The 21014-nt window shown below is 39.9% G+C and overlaps 1 protein-coding gene across 5 annotated transcripts in view; it reads left to right on the top strand.

Moving 5' to 3' along the window:
* Scn9a (sodium voltage-gated channel alpha subunit 9) overlaps positions 1 to 21014 on the top strand; it is a 169616-nt gene that overhangs the window by 34347 nt on the left and 114255 nt on the right. The gene's annotated exons all lie outside the window — the stretch shown is intronic.

The following is a 21014-nucleotide window of genomic DNA, read 5'->3' on the forward strand; positions in this document are numbered from 1 at the left end:
ACTAACCAGAACCGCCCCCCCCCCATCTCCCAAGATCCCAGGGACTAAAACACCAACCAAAGAGTATACATGGAGAGACCCATGGCTCCAGCTACCTATGTAGCAGAGGATGGCCTTATTTGGCATCAATGGGAGAGGAGGAGCTTGGTCCTGTGGAGGCTTGATACCCCAGTGTAGGGGGATTCTAGAGAGGTGAGGTGGGAGTAGGTAGGTAGGTGGGGGAGCACCTTCTTAGAGGTAAAGGGGAGGGGAGGTGGGATGGATAGTTTGCGGAGAGGAGACCAGGAAGGGAAGAGGGGCAACAACATTTGAAATGTAAATAAATACAATAACCAATAAAAACAAGATCAGAAATAGTAATAATAATAAAAGACTGACACAGAAGGTCCAGTAAAAACACTGTTCTGTAAACACGCCTGCATTTGTGTTAGGAAGCTGATGTTTAAATACAAGTATCAGGGTAAAAACTTGTGTATAGTCAACTATAAATTGTATTTTCTTAAAATAAATCATTTGAAGTTAAAAAATCCCACAAGTCTGTTCTGTTCCCTTCATATTATTTAAAAACAGTTTGTCTTCATTTCCATTTGTTTTCCATTCTTACAGATGTGATATTACAGAATGAAAAAACATGACTGAGTTCTTTCTTTTCTACTATTTATAACAGTAAAGTTAATTTTAATTAAAAAAATGCAAAGCACACAAACACTGGGGAGACAGCCAACCGTTCTTAAAGAGCGCAGCTGTTATTGTCAGGATGTGCTAACTGAAGGAAAGGCTTCAGGAAAGAATTCCTATGCATTGGAGCTCAATAGGTAAAGTGTTTGCAAGCACAAGAACCTGAGTTAGATCCTCTAGAAGTTAGGTATGGTAGGTAAAAGTTAGGTATGGTAGTTTGTGCTTACAGTCTCAAAGCAAGAAGGCAGAAACAGGAGGAACCTTGAGACTGGGTTGTCTGGGCTTATAAATTGACTTCTTTCCAAGAAATCATCCAGGCAGCCAAGCCCCTTGCACAGTGTCTTGGGCTGTAGATGTAGAATTCCTTAGCATCCCAAGAAGTCATCCAGGCAGCAAACCATAGCCCCAGGGACATGGACTATACTTTCAGAGCATCTGAGAGCTTACACCACAGTGAAAGCTTACTCAACTGATGCAGAGCTTGACATCTGAGAGCCCAACTGTACTCCACACCCCCGGCCCCAGACAGGAGAACACCCAGGAACACTATATATATATATATATATATATATATATATATATATATATATATATATAATTTTATTTCACACAGGTTATCTAAATTCATTTTGATTTATTATGTTAAGATGTCTTGTTGTTGTAGTTTGTATTTTGAGGTGTGTGGTGCTCAAGAAAAAACCCATGGCCTTGTGTGTGTGTTAGGCAAGTATTCTGCTACTGAGCTGTCTCCAGCCTATTAAAAGTGATTTTTACACTAATAATTAACTTTCTTCTTTGCAATGGTAAGCTTTATGATAAAGAGATTTATTGATCAGGGACTAACTTAGATAAAATAAACTCAATATTTTATTGCTAATAAATGTGTGTTTTTCAATCTAGAAGTTTTTGTGTGAGAGTTAACAGATTTATAGACCGTCTCATTAATCTTCCTCAATCGATTGCACTTAGGAGCAGGTATATATGACAATTTAAGCACATAAAAATGGGTTACACTTTAACATAGTTCTCAAGCAATATGTTTTTTGCATATTTAAAAATTAAAGTGAGGAAGATCCAAGTTAAAGATCATGCCACAGTCACTGAAAGGCTGTTACACAGATAATGAGTCTTTTCTGTACCACGTTTGATGTCTGAGGGTTTGTGATTACTTGCCCGTGCCTCTAAGGAAGTTAAAAACAACTTGCCTGTCATGTTAAATTTGATTTTTAGAGAACAGTTGGCCAGAAATTTGCCTTAAACACACGGACAAAGTGTGGCTTCTAGATTCTTGATGGGCAGGCATTATTCGATTACATTTCTTGGGATTGTTTTATTTAATTACAAGAACAGCTCACCAAACAAGCTAGTCACTGATTGAATTTCTAAACTCCGGTCTGCTGCGTAAAACCAAATGACTCATCAGGAAAACTCTTCAGTGACTCACATGTCAAGACCTTCATGGCAAATAAATATTCCGAGGCATGGACTCTCGAACTGTAAGCTTTTATACACACCGAGATCCCTCTCCCAGTATTATATTTGTCTATTTGTGTATACTGGACTGGGGAACAGCAGAGCATAGCTTTTGTTCTGGCTTGATTACCCATGTCACAATTTGCTTAGACAAGCTATCGAACCCTCTAAAGGACACCTCAGTGTCCAGGTTGGATTGAAAGGCTTCAGTTTCCTTCAAGTATTCATGAAATCAGAAGTGGTTTTCGGCAGGATCACTGCGTTGTATAGGTTTGGTCTCACTGGCACAAACCAAGGTAAAGGAGGAAAATGGAATTCAGAACATCAGCAAACATCACCCGTAAGCAGAGCTTTCGCTACTCGCTATGCTCAAGAGTGCTCGAGTGAACTTCTCTAGTAGGTTACCCACCCTTTCCATTCTGTTTATTCCCAAATGAAGACTTCATACATTGTATTTGTGCCCCATTAAAAGTTTTAATTGTTACAACCTTTAAAGTACTATAATACCAAGTGATAAACTTAGGCATGAGTATGAAGCAAGATCACTCATGCTTGAGAGAATCAACACGAAGGTGGTTTACTTTCTAATTTACATTGGGTCATGGGAAATCAAAAAAGACTCTTCAAACAATGTTTAGTGGTTTCTCTTTCAAATGAATGGTGCACATAAAAAGATCTCCTCATCTAAAAAAGCCAATGGTTACACTGTAATGTTGACTTATTTGAATGTGGTTCCTTTCAGAACAAGGGGTTTGAAGATTGCAGGCTGAGGTTTGCATATCAAATCAAGATGGTTAATAGTTACTGAGCCTCAATGGGGATTAATAAACATAGTCTTAGAGTAGTTGGGTTTTCATTTCTAGGCCATAAACTTGATTTGAGTGGTGTTAATTATTTCATTTCTGTGACTGAATGCCTGGCAAAAACAACTTCATCAATTCTGTTTGGTTGACAATTCCAGGGGATGAAAATCCCTCATGGCAGGGAGGGGCTAGAGGTGGGAGAAGGAGGCAGATGGTCATTCTGTGCCCTCAGACAGGAAGCAAACAGTGATTAATGCTTCTGCTCAGCTTGCCTTCTGTTTACTCAGGCAGGAACCCCAGGTCATGAGATAGCATCATCTGTATTAATATACGAGTCCACACCATGCCTAATCCAGACGATTCCGGACAGACAGGCCCAGAGATTAGGTCCAAGGAAAGTCAAGCTAATAACCAGCATTAACCATCACATGTGAGACTGATAGGAAAGTGTCAGTTAGGAAGATTCATTTGCTTTAATATAGGCATTTGTATATATGAGATGTTTAAAGATGTCTGTATGTGATATGTGGAAGTCTAACTTAAATTTTATCATTAGCAGGGAGTACATTCTTTTAATGCATATTTATATTATGAATTCTTATGATTATGATAGTACATACATACTTATAACTCCAGGACTCAGTACTCAGGAGTGAAAAAGGGGAGAGGGCACAGGAGGACAGATGATAAGTTCAAAGCCTGTCTGGGCTACAAAAAGATAGCAGAGAAGGGTATTGTTAGGGAGGAAGTAAATTGTTTCTGGGTTCATAGGAAGAATGCAAGGATTTTCTTCCAAATAAAGTTGCTGTTTATCTGTGCCTCTGAAAGTATGTTAAATAGTGCCAAAGCCGGCTGGAGAGATAGCTCAGAGGTTAAGAGCACTGACTGCTCTTCTGAAGGTCCTGAGTTCAAATTTCAGCAACCGGATTGTGGCTCACAACCATCTGTAATAAGATCTGACACGTCTTCTGGAGTGTCTGAAGACAGCTAGAGTGTATTTCCATATAACAAATAAGTAAATCTTAAAAACAAATGAATAAATATTGTCTTAGTCAGGGTTTTACTGCTGTGAACAGACACCATGACCAAGGCAAGTCTTATAAAAACAACATTTAATTGGGGCTGGCTTACAGGTTCAGAGGTTCAGTCCATTATCATCAAGGTGGGAGCATGGCAGTATCCAGGCAGGCATGGTACAGGCAGAGCTGAGAGTTCTATGTCTTCATCCAAAGGCTGCTAGTGGAAGACTGACTTCCAGGCAGCTAGGGTGAGGATCTTATACCCACACCCACAGTGACACACCCATTCCAACCAGGTCACACCTATTCTAACAAGGCCACACCTTCAGATGGTGCCACTCCCTGGTCCAAGGATATACAAACCATCACAAATATATTCTAAAAAAAAGTGCCAAAGTTCCGGTTTTTTCATGATTTATGATAGTATTAAAGAATATCAGATTATCTGATAGCCCCTCATTTTATAAGCTTATTATATTATGGCCAAGGAACAGAGAACAATTGATGGTGAAGTTCTTGGCTTTAAATGGAACAGCTATATCACCTACTCCTAATCAATGAGAACACTGCAGGAGAGTGGGCAGAAAGAATGCAAGAGCCAAAGGATGTAAAGAAACACAGGAAAAAGAAGTCTTGTGGACCTGACACAGCCATTATACCCAGCAATTTATGGCAACAGTGGTTATCTGCATGTACCCTCATGTGATTGGTCCTATTAACATTCATCCTAAGGGAGGGAAGAGCCCATGAGACCACATCCCTCCCAGAGGAACTACTGGCAGTGAATGGCTGCTGAGGAAGTAGCTGTCACTTTTGTCAGTAGTGTAGCCTCTGAAAGGATTCCTTGGCATGAATGCATAGCCTCCTACCCAGGCTTAGGCAAATAATGCCAATTAAACTCATTGAACCACACACAAATAAACCATGGAGATGGGCGAGGGAGTTGTTGGGAAGAAGCAGTTCAGTGCGTGATGGATGGAGATGAAGGAGCAATGGGGTTACAGTGATTAAAATGTTATTGAAATGTATGAAACTGTCAAATGAGGAAGGTATCCAATAAGTAACACAGCAGGAAAGTGCTTGTCTAGCAGGCAGATTACCCTTGGGTTCCATCTCCAATACTTCAGACACAGAAACGAAAAACAGCCATTGTATCTCCTAATTAAAAAGTATAACCTGTGCTAAAATATTTTCATTTACTTATTAACCTTTCTCCCCAACTAAGTGTAGATCAACCTACACAGGCCCTCAATAAATGCTTCCAGTGAGTGTCTACGAAGCCATAAAGAACTCACATAGTCTATTTGCCTCAAATATCACTTGTTCTCCAACCTAACCCCAAGGTAACAGTAACCTTGTGGCCTAAGATCTTTATGAAAGTACTAATATTTCATTTGAAGTAAAAAAAGGACTGAGGAATTTTACCCTTCTCACCTTTCAGGCATCGTATGGACATGCTGTAACCCTTCTCACATTTCATCTTCCATAGTATCATCTCTACTTATGAGGAATGCTGAACAAATCAGTAGTTTCCTGATTTTCCTTACATTTTTTTAGTCTGTGCCATAAAAAGGTACTTGAGCCTAAGTGCTAAAAAAAAAAAAAAAAAAAAAAAAAAAAAAAGGGAGGAGAGGGTGTTTCTTTAGCTTACAGTTTTAGATGCTGAAGGGTTAAGAAAAGCTGGTCCTGCTGATTCAGTATAGAGTGGAGGCTGTGTCAGGACAGCACAGTGCTCTGGGAACAGCCCTGGACACATAGGAAAGACATGCAGAGAAGAGCTAGCTAGGAATCAGGGATCAAGTTTGCTCTTGGTATGATAATCTAGTCTTTTTTCCCTCTCCTTATTCTTCTTATGAGAACAGGACTTGCTATGTAGTGCAGGCTAGCCTCAAAATTGTGATCTTTCTGCTTCAGTCTCCTGAGAGCCAGGACCACAGGTGTGATCTGTATTCTACCATGTAAGAGTTTACTTACTCTTAAAAAAAGAAAGACCCTGCCAAGGACATTAATCCTTTCTAAGGGCACATCCCAAGTGACTTAATGACTATCTGCATCTCTTAAAGGTTTCACCATTTTATACTCCACCGTGTTGGTGAGTGGGCCTTTGACATACAACTTTTAACTCATCAGAGACTGGTTACCCACAATTCCCCTGTGAAAAGGGGTTGGGCAATGAATACAGAATATGCATATTCATGTTTTGTTTCAAATAATGTAACAAATTTATAAATTTTTTCTTATTTTCAAAAAGAGGTCTTAAGAAATAATGATTTATCAAATAATTACGTATAGGTACCATTATTTTGCTTGACATATTTATATAATATATAAATTCTGATATACTAAAAACTTTAGAAAATCATAGTGATTTAAATGGACTCTTTAGATAAGAAAATAATGTCAGAGTTTATCATCAAAAGTTTACGTTTTCTGTATTGGTTTTCCTTCTGAGGTCACTGGCACTAGAGCACACTGGGTGGCTTGCTCAGAGTCTCAGAGGTCATAAAAGTGTGAGGCAGACCATGAGTGCAAATGACTGAGGCTCACACCCCATTCTCTCTACTACATTAAGATGGACATTATTGACTAAACGATCCTGTGTCCTGCACTTTGCTTCTGTGAAATGAACATTAGAGTATAAATATTTTAACATGAATACTAATCTGGTGTCTTTTGGTTTTTAAGCTGTTTACGTGGAGTGGAAAAGTCTTGCTAGGTTGGTGGTGGTTTGCACTGTAGAAGTATGTTTATACACCATTGTTAGGTTGCTGGTGGTTTGCAATTTAGAAGTGTGTTTATACACCATTGTTAGATTGCTGGTGGGTTACACTGTAGAAGTGTGTTTCAACACTGTTGTTAGGTTGCTGGTCCATCAAGCTGGACAAGTGTGTTCAGCAGCCATTTGCTAGGAATGAAGAGAATGTTTCCCTGTAAGGATTGTCTAGTGCTTCAAGTTGATCCAGATGCCTATTTAACTCTTGGTGAATGAAACAGAGCATGCAAATAATACTATGAGAAAACTATTTCTTTGCATTTAATAAGTTTTAAATGACATTAACAATCTGTGTAGACATGGTGCTGCATATACGATACAAAGTAGTCTCGTCTACTTTGCAGCCTTGTCTGATGAAAGTGTCAAACATATAAAACAGTTCCATAGAATATATTAATGTCGGGGCTGGAGAGAAGGCTTGGCTCATTGGGTTAAGAGCACTGAATGTTCTTCCAGAGGACCTGGACTCAATTCCCAGAACCCATATGGCAGCTTGAAACTCTCTGTAACAAACATACATGCAGGCAAAACACCAATGCATGTAAAAAATATATATATATGTATATATTTTAAATGAAGACATTAAAGCCTCAGGAAGACATCTGAAGCAGAAGAGGTGTGAGTGAACAGTGTCCTGAGGATGGGAAGAAGGAAGAAGATAAAATGTGAAAGATCCTTCCTTCTAAACCTAATTGATTCTAAACACTGATGCTGATGCCAAGAGAAACAGGAAGTATTGACATAAAAGGGTTACATCCCCAGAAAAGAAAGACGACTGTGTCTCCTGGCATTTAACCAATTAACCTGGCATTTTAGACCTGGCACTCCTCACCATAATGTCCCTTTCTCCCAGAAACGGATTTATATGTCACAGACTCCCTTGGTACATCAAGGGGCTTCACATCTCCTCGAGAAAAAAAAATCTAAGTAGAAACTGAATTTTCACAATCTCAGACTAACTTCTCAAAGAGCTTTCATAGCGACTGGGCACCTCATCACAAAGGCAGTGAAGGAAGCCAGGAAGTTCCTAGTTAACCTCAATTAGTAACGTAGACAACTTCTGTAACACTGCTGACAGAACCCGAGAGGTACGTTATATATTCCATACTCCTACCAAAATTTCAAAACCTGATTCCTAAGATGAAAACTAACTGGACAAATCTAGACCGGAGAATATTTCACAAAACTGATTCAAAAATATCAAGGTAATAAAAGCAAAGACTTGGTGAAAACAAGCAAGGAACAAAAAAACTATCAAGGTAGATCGGTTGAATACAAAGAAAAACTGGTGATAAAAGTATTTTATCACATAATTGATATTTTATCATATATGTGGTAATTTATCAAATATACATTTTATCACATATATATAGTATTTGATCATATATGATAAAGATATATAATAAAATCAAAGCTTGCAGAGAAGAATGAAGATATATTGAGAGTAGGAATGAATGACATATATACAGCAGATGGTCTGTGATATTAACACCCAACATCTTCATGTAAAGGATATTGGAAGATAAATGGCCCATGATTAATACCTGACATCAACTGCATATAAAGATATTGGAAGGAAATTCATCTGAGACTTATAACTCCATGAGGTACAAATGCCAATCATGGCATCTCATTCCCGCCTCCTTGATGAAGTGACTCATCAATGGTATGTTCTTTTCACAGAGAGTTGTCACAGCTGATAGTGCCTTGTGAGAGTCACGTAGCTTCTCAGTGGGACAATTGCTGTGTCTGCTCTGTGAGGGCTGCATCTCACTATATTGAGATGGATACCCTTTGCTTGCTGAATTATTGCAAACTTGCTGAGACTATTTGGTTGAAGGAGAACATCTGAAACACTGTACCAGCAAGCTATGAGGGCTACTGGGCAGGGGACTTCCCAGTATTCCACAGAAGCTCTCATCCCTTGGTCTTGATCTGTGGGCTGTGATTCATTGACACCTGTTTTCTAGAAGCAATAAATTAAAATGACAGTAATAACGTGTACTTTTCGAGGTCTTTTTGAACCAAGTATACTTTTAAGTGATTTATATATATAACATTTAACTCTCTGGCTTATTTACATACCCATTTTTCAGATGAGTAAACAGAGGTATCATTTAGTTAAGTTGGATGGGTGAACAACTTTTTAAATATTAAAAAGTAGATTTGTAAGTAGGTAGCCCAGCTTGTGCTTTCCAGACTTAATATATTTTAGCTCACCATAATCAATTGGAATCTGACTTTCTTAGCATTATGCTAGGAATTTAGACCAACCAAGCAACAAGAATTGATCATGAGACATCCAATGTGGCAGTATAAAGTGTAAACAACCCTCAGATATAGTTAGGGTCTAAGCCTAACTTCTCATGGAAGGAGTTACAGAGACAAAGTTTGGAGCTGTGATGAAAGGATGGACCATCTAGAGACTGCCGTATCCAGGGATCCATCCCATAATCAGCTTCTAAACGCTGACATCATTGCATACACTAGCAAGATTTTGCTGAAAGGACCCAAATATAGCTGTCTCTTGTGAGACGACACCGGGGCCTAGCAAACACAGGAGTGGATGCTCACAGTCAGCCATTGGATGTATCACAGGGCTCCCAATGGAGAAGCTAGAGAAAGTACCCAAGGAGCTAAAGGGATCTGCAACCCTATAGTTGGAACAACATGATGAACTAACCAGTACCCCGGAGCTCTTGTCTCTAGCTGCATATGTATGGAAAGATGGCCTAGTCGGCCATCACTGGAAAGAGAGGCCCATTGGACTTGCAAACTTTATATGCCCCAATATAGGGGAATGCCAGGGCCAAAAGAATGGGAATGGGTGGGTAGGGAAGTGGGGGGCGCTATGGGGGACTTTTGGGATAGCATTGGAAATGTAATTGAGGAAAATATGTAATAAAAATATTAAAATTTAAAAAAAAAAGCCTAACTTCTCAATCAGCAGGATTGGAGCCTCCTAATTCTTTGCCAGGATGGAGACAGCCTTTTTACAGGATATTTAGCAGCCTTCCTGGCTGCTATCCAATCAGCATCCAGAGCAAACACTTTCTCTCTCGTCAATATTCCCATACCAGTCTGTCAGATGTCTCATTTACAGGAGACAAGGCAGATGAGGTATGATTCATTTAGTGATTTTACACTACATCCTGTGTTTTCAATGCACCCTAAATTTCTTGTAGTCACATATTAGTTCAATGAATTATCGAAATATGGCATTCAAATCTCCTTATCTGCATAGTAATAGTGACTTAAGTGACACCATTAGTATGAACACACACACACACACACACACACACACACACTTCCACACATTTGTCTGTCTCCTGCAGATTGATTTTGGGTATCACTGAAAGCGTTAAGAGTCATGGCGCCTGAGGCTATCCAGATGGCTCAGCGTCCAAGTTGAACAACTGAGTTTGAGCCCAAGAGCCCACATGGTGGGAGACTAGAACAGACCAGTCTTCCGTTGACATTATCCTCAAGTCAGTTAAGCTATCTCATCTTTACACACAGAATAAGCACTGAGCAAGGTTTTCTTTCTTATATACTCGGGAGTCTGAGTCTGCAGAAGTCTAGGCACAGATTCTGAGGACACCCTGAGGCTTTACAGTGTCCTATCTCCGGATTCGACAAGGCTGAGATGACTCGTCTGTGGTCTGGAAAACTGAGATCACAATCAGAGGACAATTAGAGGAGAGGCCAGATTGGAAAGGAGAGAACAGCTTGAGGCCCTCACTCAGCTGGTGTGGAATACTATGAAGGAATCGAATCTCCATAGAAGGAGTTAGGGGCTGCAAGGGACAGACCAGCTGATTTCGCCTCTTCCCCTGACTGAGTCCTTTCTGAGTACAGGTCCAGCTTCTTTCCTGGGTGCTCTGACTGCTCCCAGCCAGCAGGATCTGTGATTGTTTACCTCAGTGCTTTCCCCAGTAGACTGGGAGCCCCAAGGGGCGAGAACTAAAAAAGTCTCCTTTGTATTTGTGTCTCCAGCATCTAGCTTTAGGTTTGGTACTTAGTGGACTCTTTAAAAAAAAAAAAAAGTTGCCATAAAAAAATTAACAAGAAAAAAATCAAACAACAAAAATATACATAGTAAACTAGATGCAATACTTTGAGATCTGATACTAAACTTTATTTAAATGTATCTTTGTATTCCAAACGTCTATGTGTTCTACTCAGCAAAATGTATCTTTTAAAGGTTGTTGGCAAGGTTTGAAGACACCAGACTGTATTGAAGGCAATTTGGAGACAGGGTCAGGAGGACCATGAATTCAATAGCATTTTATTCCCAAAATGAATTTTAAAAAATAAGAAATAAATATTTTCTGAAATAAAATTAAAATGAAACAAACATTTTAATGAGATCTCAGAGTCACACAGGTTCAAATATTTTGTCATTCGTTATATATACAACTGAATGGGGGTGACTCTAAGTCATTTTTCTTCTCCTTGTCTTAGTAGCCCGTGCTAAGGAACAGGCAATGCATAGAACTTATTCTTTATTTTTGCTTTTCTCTTCGACTTTAATTTTTAAAAAATTTCAAGGTGAATCCCATGGATTTTACTAGTCAGCTATTATGATGAAAACTTAAAATAAATTTTAATGTCAATAATAACCCTTTACAATTTAATAGTCACTTAGTTACTATTTAATTTTCAGTTACTAAACCTCTTTCAAACTAAGACTAATTTTTAAAATTAGCATTTATATTCTAATTACAGAGGAAGGTAATTTATGGACATAAAAAGAAAAAAAATCTTCCCAGTTTTTTTTAACCTGGTAGAAATTACATTAGCAATAAAACCATATAGAGGTAAAAATTATGGAAGATGAAATGAAGAGCTATATACTTTGTTTATATAGGAAACTAGATAAACTCACTCATATTCTTTAGACTATTGTTTTTTAATTTTTCAAGACAAGGTTTGCCTTTGTTTCCCTGGCTGTCCTGGAACTCACTCTGTAGACCAGGCTGGCCTCAAACTCAGAAATTCGCCTGTCTCTACCTCCCAAGTGCTGAGATTAAAGGCATGCACCACCACACCCTGCTCTTTACACATTTTTTTTTTTTATTTTTTAAATATTTTTTTCATTAGGTATTTTCCTCAATTACATTTCCAATGCTATACCAAAAGTCCCCCATACCCTCCTCCCCACCCATTCCGACTTTTTGACCCTGGCATTCCCCTGTACTGGGGCATATAAAGTTTGCATGTCCAATGGGCCTCTCTTTCCAGTGATGGCCGACTAGGCCATCTTTTGATACATATGCAGCTAGAGTCAAGAGCTCTGCGGTACTGGTTAGTTCATAATGTTGTTGCACCTACAGGGTTGCAAATCTCTTTAGCTCCTTGGATACTTTCTCTAGCTTCTCCATTGGGGGCCCTGTGATCCATCTAATAGCTGACTGTGAGCATCCACTTATGTGTTTGCTAGGCCCCGGCCTAGTCTCAAAAGAGACAGCTATATCTGGGTCCTTTCAGCAAAATCTTGCTAGTGTATGCAATGGTGTCATCATTTGGAGGCTGATTATGGGATGGATCCCTGGATATGGCAGTCTCTAGATGGTCCATCCTTTTGTCTCAGCTCCAAACTTTGTCTCTGTAACTCCTTCCATGGGTGTTTTTTTTTTTTTTTTTAATATTTTTATTACATAATTTCCTCAATTACATTTCCAATACTATCCCAAAAGTCCCCCATAGCGCCCCCCACTTCCCTACCCACCCATTCCCATTCTTTTGGCCCTGGCATTCCCCTATATTGGGGCATATAAAGTTTGCAAGTCCAATGGGCCTCTCTTTCCATTGATGGCCGATTAGGCCATCTTTCGATACATATGCAGCTAGAGACAAGAGCTCCAGGGTTCCGGTTAGTACATCATGTTGTTCCAACAATAGGGTTGCAGATCCCTTTAGCTCCTTGGGTACTTTCTCTAGCTTCTCCATTGGGAGCCCTGTGATACATCCAATAGCTGACTGTGAACATCCACTCCTGTGTTTGCTAGGCCCCGGCATCGTCTCACAAGAGACAGCTATATTTGGGTCCTTTCAGCAAGATCTTGCTAGTGTATGCAATGGTGTCAGCGTTTAGAAGCTGATTATGGGACGGATCCCTGGATACAGCAGTCTCTAAATGGTCCATCCTTTCATCACAGCTACGAACTTTGTCTCTGTAGCTCCTTCCCTGGGTGTTTTGTTCCCAATTCTAAGAAGGTGCACAGTGTCCACACTTTGGTCTTCATTCTTCTTGAGTTTCATGCGTTTAGCAAATTGTATCTTATATCTTGGGTATCCTAAGTTTTGGGCTAATATCCACTTATCAATGAATACATATTGTGTGAGTTCTTTTGTGATTGTGTTACTTCACTCAAGATGATGCCCTCCAGGTCCATCCATTTGGCTAGGAATTTCATAAATTCATTCTTTTTAATAGCTGAGTAGTACTCCATTGTGTAAATGTACCATAATTTCTGTATCCATTCCTCTGTTGAGGGACATCTGGGTTCTTTCCAGCTTCTGGCTATTATAAATAGGGCTGCTATGAACATAGTGGAGCATGTGTCCTTTTTACCGGTTGGGACATCTTCTGGATATATGCCCAGGAGAGGTATTGCTGGATCCTCCGGTAGTACTATGTCCAATTTTCTGAGGAACCGCCAGACTGATTTCCAGAGTGGTTGTACAAGCTTGCAATCCCACCAACAATGGAGGAGTGTTCCTCTTTCTCCACATCCTCGCCAGCATCTGCTGTCACCTGAATTTTTGATCTTAGCCATTCTGACTGGTGTGAGGTGGAATCTCAGGGTTGTTTTGATTTGCATTTCCCTGATGATTAAGGATGTTGAACATTTTTTCAGGTGCTTCTCTGCCATTCGGTATTCCTCAGGTGAGAATTCTTTGTTCAGTTCTGAGCCCCATTTTTTAATGGGGTTATTTGACTTTCTGGAGTCCACCTTCTTGAGTTCTTTATATATATTGGATATTAGTCCCTTATCTGATTTAGGATAGGTGAAGATCCTTTCCCAATCTGTTGGTGGTTTTTTTGTCTTATTGATGGTGTCTTTAGCCTTGCAGAAGCTTTGTAGTTTCATGAGGTCCCACTTGTCAATTCTCGATCTTACAGCACAAGCCATTACTGTTCTATTCAGGAATTTTTCCCCTGTGCCCATATCTTCAAGGCTTTTCCCCACTTTCTCCTCTATAAGTTTCAGTGTCTCTGGTTTTATGTGAAGTTCCTTGATCCACTTAGACTTGACCTTAGTACAAGGAGATAGGAATGGATCGATTCGCATTCTTCTACATGTTAACAACCAGTTGTGCCAGCACCATTTGTTGAAAATGCTGTCTTTCTTCCACTGGATGTTTTTAGCTCCCTTGTCGAAGATCAAGTGACCATAGGTGTGTGGGTTCATTTCTGGGTCTTCAATTCTATTCCATTGGTCTATTTGTCTGTCACTATACCAGTACCATGCAGTTTTTATCACAATTGCTCTGTAGTAGAGCTTTAGGTCCGGCATGGTGATTCCACCAGAGGTTCTTTTATCCTTGAGAAGAGTTTTTGCTATCCTAGGTTTTTTGTTATTCCAGATGAATTTGCAGATTGCACTTTCTAATTCGTTGAAGAATTGATTTGGAATTTTGATGGGGATTGCATTGAATCTGTAGATTGCTTTTGGCAAGATAGCCATTTTTACAATGTTGATCCTGCCAATCCATGAGCATGGGAGATCTTTCCATCTTCTGAGATCTTCTATAATTTCTTTCTTCAGAGACTTGAAGTTTTTATTATACAGATCTTTCACTTCCTTAGTTAGAGTCACGCCAAGATATTTTATATTATTTGTGACTATTGAGAAGGGTGTTGTTTCCCTAATTTCTTTCTCAGCCTGTTTATTCTTTGTGTAGAGAAAGGCCATTGATTTGTTTGAGTTAATTTTATATCCAGCTACTTCACCGAAGCTGTTTATCAGGTTTAGGAGTTCTCTGGTGGAATTTTTAGGGTCACTTATATATACTATCATATCATCTGCAAAAAGTGATATTTTGACTTCCTCTTTTCCAATTTGTATCCCTTTGATCTCCTTTTGTTGTCGAATTGCTCTGGCTAGGACTTCAAGTACAATGTTGAATAGGTATGGAGAAAGTGGACAGCCTTGTCTAGTCCCTGATTTTAGAGGGATTGCTTCAAGCTTCTCACCATTTACTTTGATGTTGGCTACTGGTTTGCTGTAGATTGCTTTTATCATGTTTAGGTATGGGCCTTGAATTCCTGATCTTTCCAAGACTTTTATCATGAATGGGTGTTGGATCTTGTCAAATGCTTTTTCCGCATCTAAGGAGATGACCATGTGGTTTTTATCTTTGAGTTTGTTTATATACTGGATTACGTTGATGGATTTCCGTATATTGAACCATCCCTGCATCCCTGGGATGAAACCTACTTGGTCAGGATGGATGATTGTTTTGATGTGTTCTTGGATTCGGTTAGCAAGAACTTTATTGAGGATTTTTGCATCAATATTCATAAGGGATATTGGTCTGAAGTTTTCTATCTTTGTTGGGTCTTTTTGTGGTTTAGGTATCAGAGTAATTGTGGCTTCATAGAATGAGTTGGGTAGAGTACCTTCTGTTTCTATTTTGTGGAATAGTTTGTGAAGAACTGGGATTAGATCTTCTTTGAAGGTCTGATAGAACTCTGCACTAAACCCATCTGGTCCTGGGCTTTTTTTAGTTGGGAGACTATTAATGACTGCTTCTATTTCTTTGGGGGATATAGGGCTGTTTAGATCATTAACCTGATCTTGATTCAACTTTGGAACCTGGTATCTGTCTAGGAACTTGTCCATTTCATCCAGGTTCTCCAGTTTTGTTGAGTATAGCCTTTGGTAGAAGGATCTGATGGTGTTTTGGATGTCTTCAGGATCTGTTGTTATGTCTCCTTTTTCATTTCTGATTTTGTTAATTAGGATGCTTTCCCTGTGCCCTCTAGTGAGTCTGGCTAAGGGTTTATCTATCTTGTTGATTTTCTCAAAGAACCAGCTCCTTGATTGGTTGATTCTTTGAATAGTTTTTCTTGTTTCCACTTGGTTGATTTCACCCCTGAGTTTGATTATTTCCTGCCGTCTACTCCTCTTGGGTGAATTTGCTTCCTTTTGTTCTAGTGCTTTTAGGTGTGTTGTCAAGCTGCTAATGTGTGCTCTCTCTAGTTTCCTTTTGGAGGCACTCAGAGCTATGAGTTTTCCTCTTAAAAATGCTTTCATTGCGTCCCATAAGTTTGGGTATGTTGTGGCTTCATTTTCATTGAACTCTAAAAAGTCCTTAATTTCTTTCTTTATTCCTTCCTTGACCAAGGTATCATTGAGAAGAGTGTTGTTCAGTTTCCACGTGAAGGTGGGCTTTCTATTATTTATTTTGTTATTGAAGATCAGCCTTAGTCCATGGTGATCTGATAGGATGCATGGGACAATTTCAATATTTTTATATCTGTTGAGGCCTGTTTTGTGACCAATTATGTGGTCAATTTTGGAGAAGGTACCATGAGGTGCTGAGAAGAAGGTATATCCTTTTGTTTTACGATAGAATGTTCTGTAGATATCTGCCAGATCCATTTGATTCATAATTTCTCTTAGTTTCACTGTGTCCCTGTTTAGTTTCTGTTTCCATGATCTGTCCATTGGTGAAAGTGGTGTGTTGAAGTCTCCCACTATTATTGTATGAGGTGCAATGTGTGCTTTGAGATTTACTAAAGTTTCTTTAATGAATGTGGCTGCCTTTGTATTTGGAGCATAGATATTCAGGATTGATAGTTCCTCTTGGAGGATTTTACCTTTGATGAGTATGAAGTGTCCCTCCCTGTCTTTTTTAATGACTTTGGGTTGGAAGTCAATCTTATCAGATATTAGAATGGCTACTCCAGCTTGTTTCTTCATGCCATTTGCTTGGAGAATTGTTTTCCAGCCTTTCATTCTGAGGTAGTGTCTATCCTTTTCTCTGAGATGAGTTTCCTGTAAGCAGCAAAATGTTGGGTCTTGTTTGTGTAGCCAGTTTGTTAGTCTATGTCTTTTTATCGGGGAGTTGAGTCCATTGATATTAAGAGATATTAAGGAAAAGAAATTGGTGTTTCCTGTTATTTTTGATGTTAAAGTTGGCATTTTGTTCTTGTGGCTGTCTTCTTTTAGGTTTGTTGAGGGATTACCTTCTTGTTGTTTCTAGGGCGTGGTTCCTGTCCTTGTATTGGTTTTTTTCTGTTATTATCCTTTGAAGGGCTGGATTCGTGGAGAGATAATGTGTGAATTTGGTTTTGTCGTGGAATACTTTGGTTTCTCCATCTATGTTAATTGAGAGTTTGGCTGGGTATAGTAGCCTGGGCTGGAATTTGTGTTCTTTTAGTGTCTGTATAACATCTGTCCAGGATCTTCTGGCTTTCATAGTCTCTGGTGAAAAATCTGGTGTAATTCTGATAGGCTTGCCTTTATATGTTACTTGGCCTTTTTCTCTTACTGCTTTTAGTATTCTATCTTTATTTAGAGCATTTGTTGCTCTGATTATTATGTGTCGGGAGGTATTTCTTTTCTGATCCAGTCTATTTGGAGTTCTGTAGGCTTCTTGTATGTTCATGGGCATCTCTTTCTTTAGATTTGGGAAGTTTTCTTCTATAATTTTGTTGAAGATGTTCGCTGGTCCTTTGAGTTGAAAATCTTCATTCTCATCCACTCCTATTATCCGTAGGTTTGGTCTTCTCATTGCGTCCTGGATTTCTTGGATGTTTTGAGTTAGGATCTTTTTGCATTTTACATTTTCCTTGATTGTTGTGCCGATGTTCTCTATGGAATCTTCTGCACCTGAGATTCTCTCTTCCATCTCTTGTATTCTGTTGCTGATGCTTGCATCTATGGTTCCAGATTTCTTTCCTAGGGTTTCTATCTCCAGTGTTGCCTCATTTTGGGTTTTCTTTATTGTGTCTACTTCCCTTTTTAGGTCTAGTATGGTTTTGTTCATTTCCATCATCTGTTTGGATGTGTTTTCCTGTTTTTCTGTAAGGACTTCTACCTGTTTGATTATGTTATCATGTTTTTCTTTAAGGATTTGTAACTCTTTAGCAGTGTTCTCCTGCAATTCTTTAAGGGATTTTTGTGCTTCCTCTTTATTGTCTTCTTCCTTTTTAGCAGTGTTCTCCTGCATTTCTTTAAGTGTGTTATTAACGTCCTTCTTGAAGTCCTCTATCATCATCAGGAGATATGCTTTTAAATCCGTGTCTAGCTTTTCAGGTGTGTTGGGGTGCCCTGGACTGGGTGAAGTGGGGGTGCTGGGTTCTGATGATGGTGAGTGGTCTTGGTTTCTGTTAGTAAGATTATTACGTTTACCTTTCGCCATCTGGTAATCTCTGGGGTTAGTTGTTATCGTTGTCACTATTTAAAGATTGGAGCAGAAGCTGTGTTCCACTCACCAGCAGTCCCAAAATCCTGCGGCGGGGGTCGTGGGTAGCTGGCGGGTGTCAGGCAACCCTGCGCTCCCGCTACCCTGGCGCTGATCCGGCAGGGTGAGGCCTGTGGCCCTACTCAGGCTGGTTTCTGCTTCCCTAACTAATGCAGTCTCAGGTCCCGCGCAATTGGATTGGAGCAGAAGCTGTGCTCCCCTCACCAGAAGTCTTAAGATCCTGTGGCGGGTGTTGTGGGCAGTTGGCGAGTGTCAGCAGACCCTGCGCCCCAGCTGCTCAGGTGCTTTTCTGACCGGAAGAGGCTTGTGGCCCTGTGTGGGCCGGATTTCTCTCTCCCCAACCAGAGCAGTCTCAGGTCCCGCGTGATTGGACTGGAGCAGAAGCTGTGTTCCACTCACCAGCAGTCCCAAAATCCTGCGGCGGGGGTCGTGGGTAGCTGGCGGGTGTCAGGCAACCCTGCGCTCCCGCTACCCTGGCGCTGATCTGGCCGGGTGAGGCCTGTGGCCCTACTCAGGCCGGTTTCTGCTTCCCTAACTAATGCAGTCTCAGGTCCCGCGCAATTGGATTGGAGCAGAAGCTGTGTTCCACTCACCAGCAGTCCCAAAATCCTGCGGCGGGGGTCGTGGGTAGCTGGCGGGTGTCAGGCAACCCTGCGCTCCCGCTACCCCGGCGCTGATCCAGCCGGATGAGGCCTGTGGTCCTACTCAGGCTGGTTTCTGCTTCCCTAACTAATGCAGTCTCAGGTCCCGCGCAATTGGATTGGAGCAGAAGCTGTGCTCCCCTCACCAGAAGTCTTAAGATCCTGTGGCGGGTGTTGTGGGCAGTTGGCGAGTGTCAGCAGACCCTGCGCCCCAGCTGCTCAGGTGCTTTTCTCTCCATGGGTGTTTTGTTCCCAATTCTAAGAAGGGGCAAAGTGTCCACATTTTGGTCTTCATTCTTCTTGAGTTTCATGTGTTTTGCAAATTATATCTTATATCTCGGGTATACTAAGTTTCTGGGCTAATAGCCACTTATCAGTGAGTACATATCATTTGAGTTCTTTTGTGATTGTGTTACCTCACTCAGGATGATGCCCTCCAGGTCCAACCATTTGCCTAGGAATTTCATAAATTCACTTTACACATTTTATAATCCATGAAATTATCATTACTGCCCAGTTCTCCAGCTTTCTTCTGTAAATCAGTTCATTTTTGCATATGCAAAGTGAGTGTGTGCCCCAATGCCTCCATTTCTTACTGCACCTGAATTCTTCCTTCTGTAAGCAGAGCTATGTTTAGTAGGACAATAAATTGGAGTAGGTGTGGGGAGTTCCTCAAATCGAGAGAGAGAGAGAGAGAGAGAGAGAGAGAGAGAGAGAGAGAGAGAGAGAAAGCTTGTTGGGTAGGAAGCAGGGAAGATCTGGAAAAAATTGGAGGAGGGAGAAACATGATCAATATAGACTATATTTTTAAAAAAATTTAAAGCAAACAAACCAAAGAATAGATGAAGCTCTACCTCTTCTGAATATACACATAAAGAGGTCTCTTAAAGGAAAAGGGGATACAACTTTAGATTATTGTGTTAGGCAAAATAAGCAAAGCCCAAATATCAGTTGCTTTTTCTAGTGTGTGGAATTCAGTTTATGCATTACAATTTAATCTTCTATACACAATATCATATAAAATAAGATGGGAGTATTCGGGAAGAGGAAAGAGTGTCAGACTTGGGAAGGAGAGCCTGTGGCAGTAGTGGGAAGATGAGATCCATATGAGCAAGTGTTAATGTTGGAATAAAATCTACAACTTTTACAGTGAATGTACACTAATAAATATAGCATAATTTTATAAACACAATGTAGGAAAACATGCCTTATAAAAAATATAGTACCATGAAATCGTCACAAATAAAACAAACCATGATATCAAGTGTTCGGATCACAAAAAGGAGAGATAGCTCCCCTTTAGAACACCTACAACAGATAGAACCATCCTTAAGCCTGGCTTTGGTTTTTACCCCCTGTGGTGGCTTGAATATGCTTGGCTTAAGGAGTAGCACTATTAGGAGGTGTGGCCTTGTTGGAGGAAGTGTGTCACTGTGGAGGTAGGCTTTGAGACCCTCCTCCTAACTGCCTGAAAACAGTCTGCTCTTAGCTTCCTTTCAATGAAGATGTAGAACTCTCAGCTCCTTCTCCAGCATGATGCCTGCCTGGACACAGCCTTGCTCCAGTCTTGATGATAATGGACTGGACCTCTGAACCTGTAAGCCAGCCCCGATTAAATATTGTCCTTTATGAGAGTTGCCTTGGTCCTGGTGTCTCTTCACTGCAGTGGAGACCCTGGCTAAGATATTCCTCTACCCTGAACTTTCCAGACTCAGTTGGACATCATCTTTGAGTTTCTTATCTAAACCACACAGTTATTCAGTGGCTAATTTTTAGAAAAATCTAAGTGAACATAGATTTTTCTTTCAAAACATTGATGTGATGACTATCAAGATGAACAATTTTTTTTATATACTTTCACTTGAATATCTGTGTTTATAGCTGCACTACACATAAGACACAGGAGATTGAAATGGAAACAGCTTAGAATGTGTCAACAGATTAATAAATAAGGAAAATATCATATGGATGCACAGTGGGATTCTAATAATGCAACCATTTAAAAAGGTGAAATAGTGATGTTTGCAGGAAAAAAATACATGCGAATAGAAATTACATTGTTAAGCAAAAGTTAAAAAGACTTAGAAAAATAGAGTGATTTTTGCATTTGCAGAACATTTATTTATTTATTTATTTATTTATTTATTTATTTATTTATTTGTTAAATGACTCCAAGGAGAAGTGC

The sequence above is a fragment of the Mus caroli genome, unplaced genomic scaffold (genome assembly GCF_978045245.1).
Source record: "Mus caroli unplaced genomic scaffold, Mus_caroli_1 scaffold_2, whole genome shotgun sequence".
NCBI classification, from domain to species: domain Eukaryota; kingdom Metazoa; phylum Chordata; class Mammalia; order Rodentia; family Muridae; genus Mus; species Mus caroli.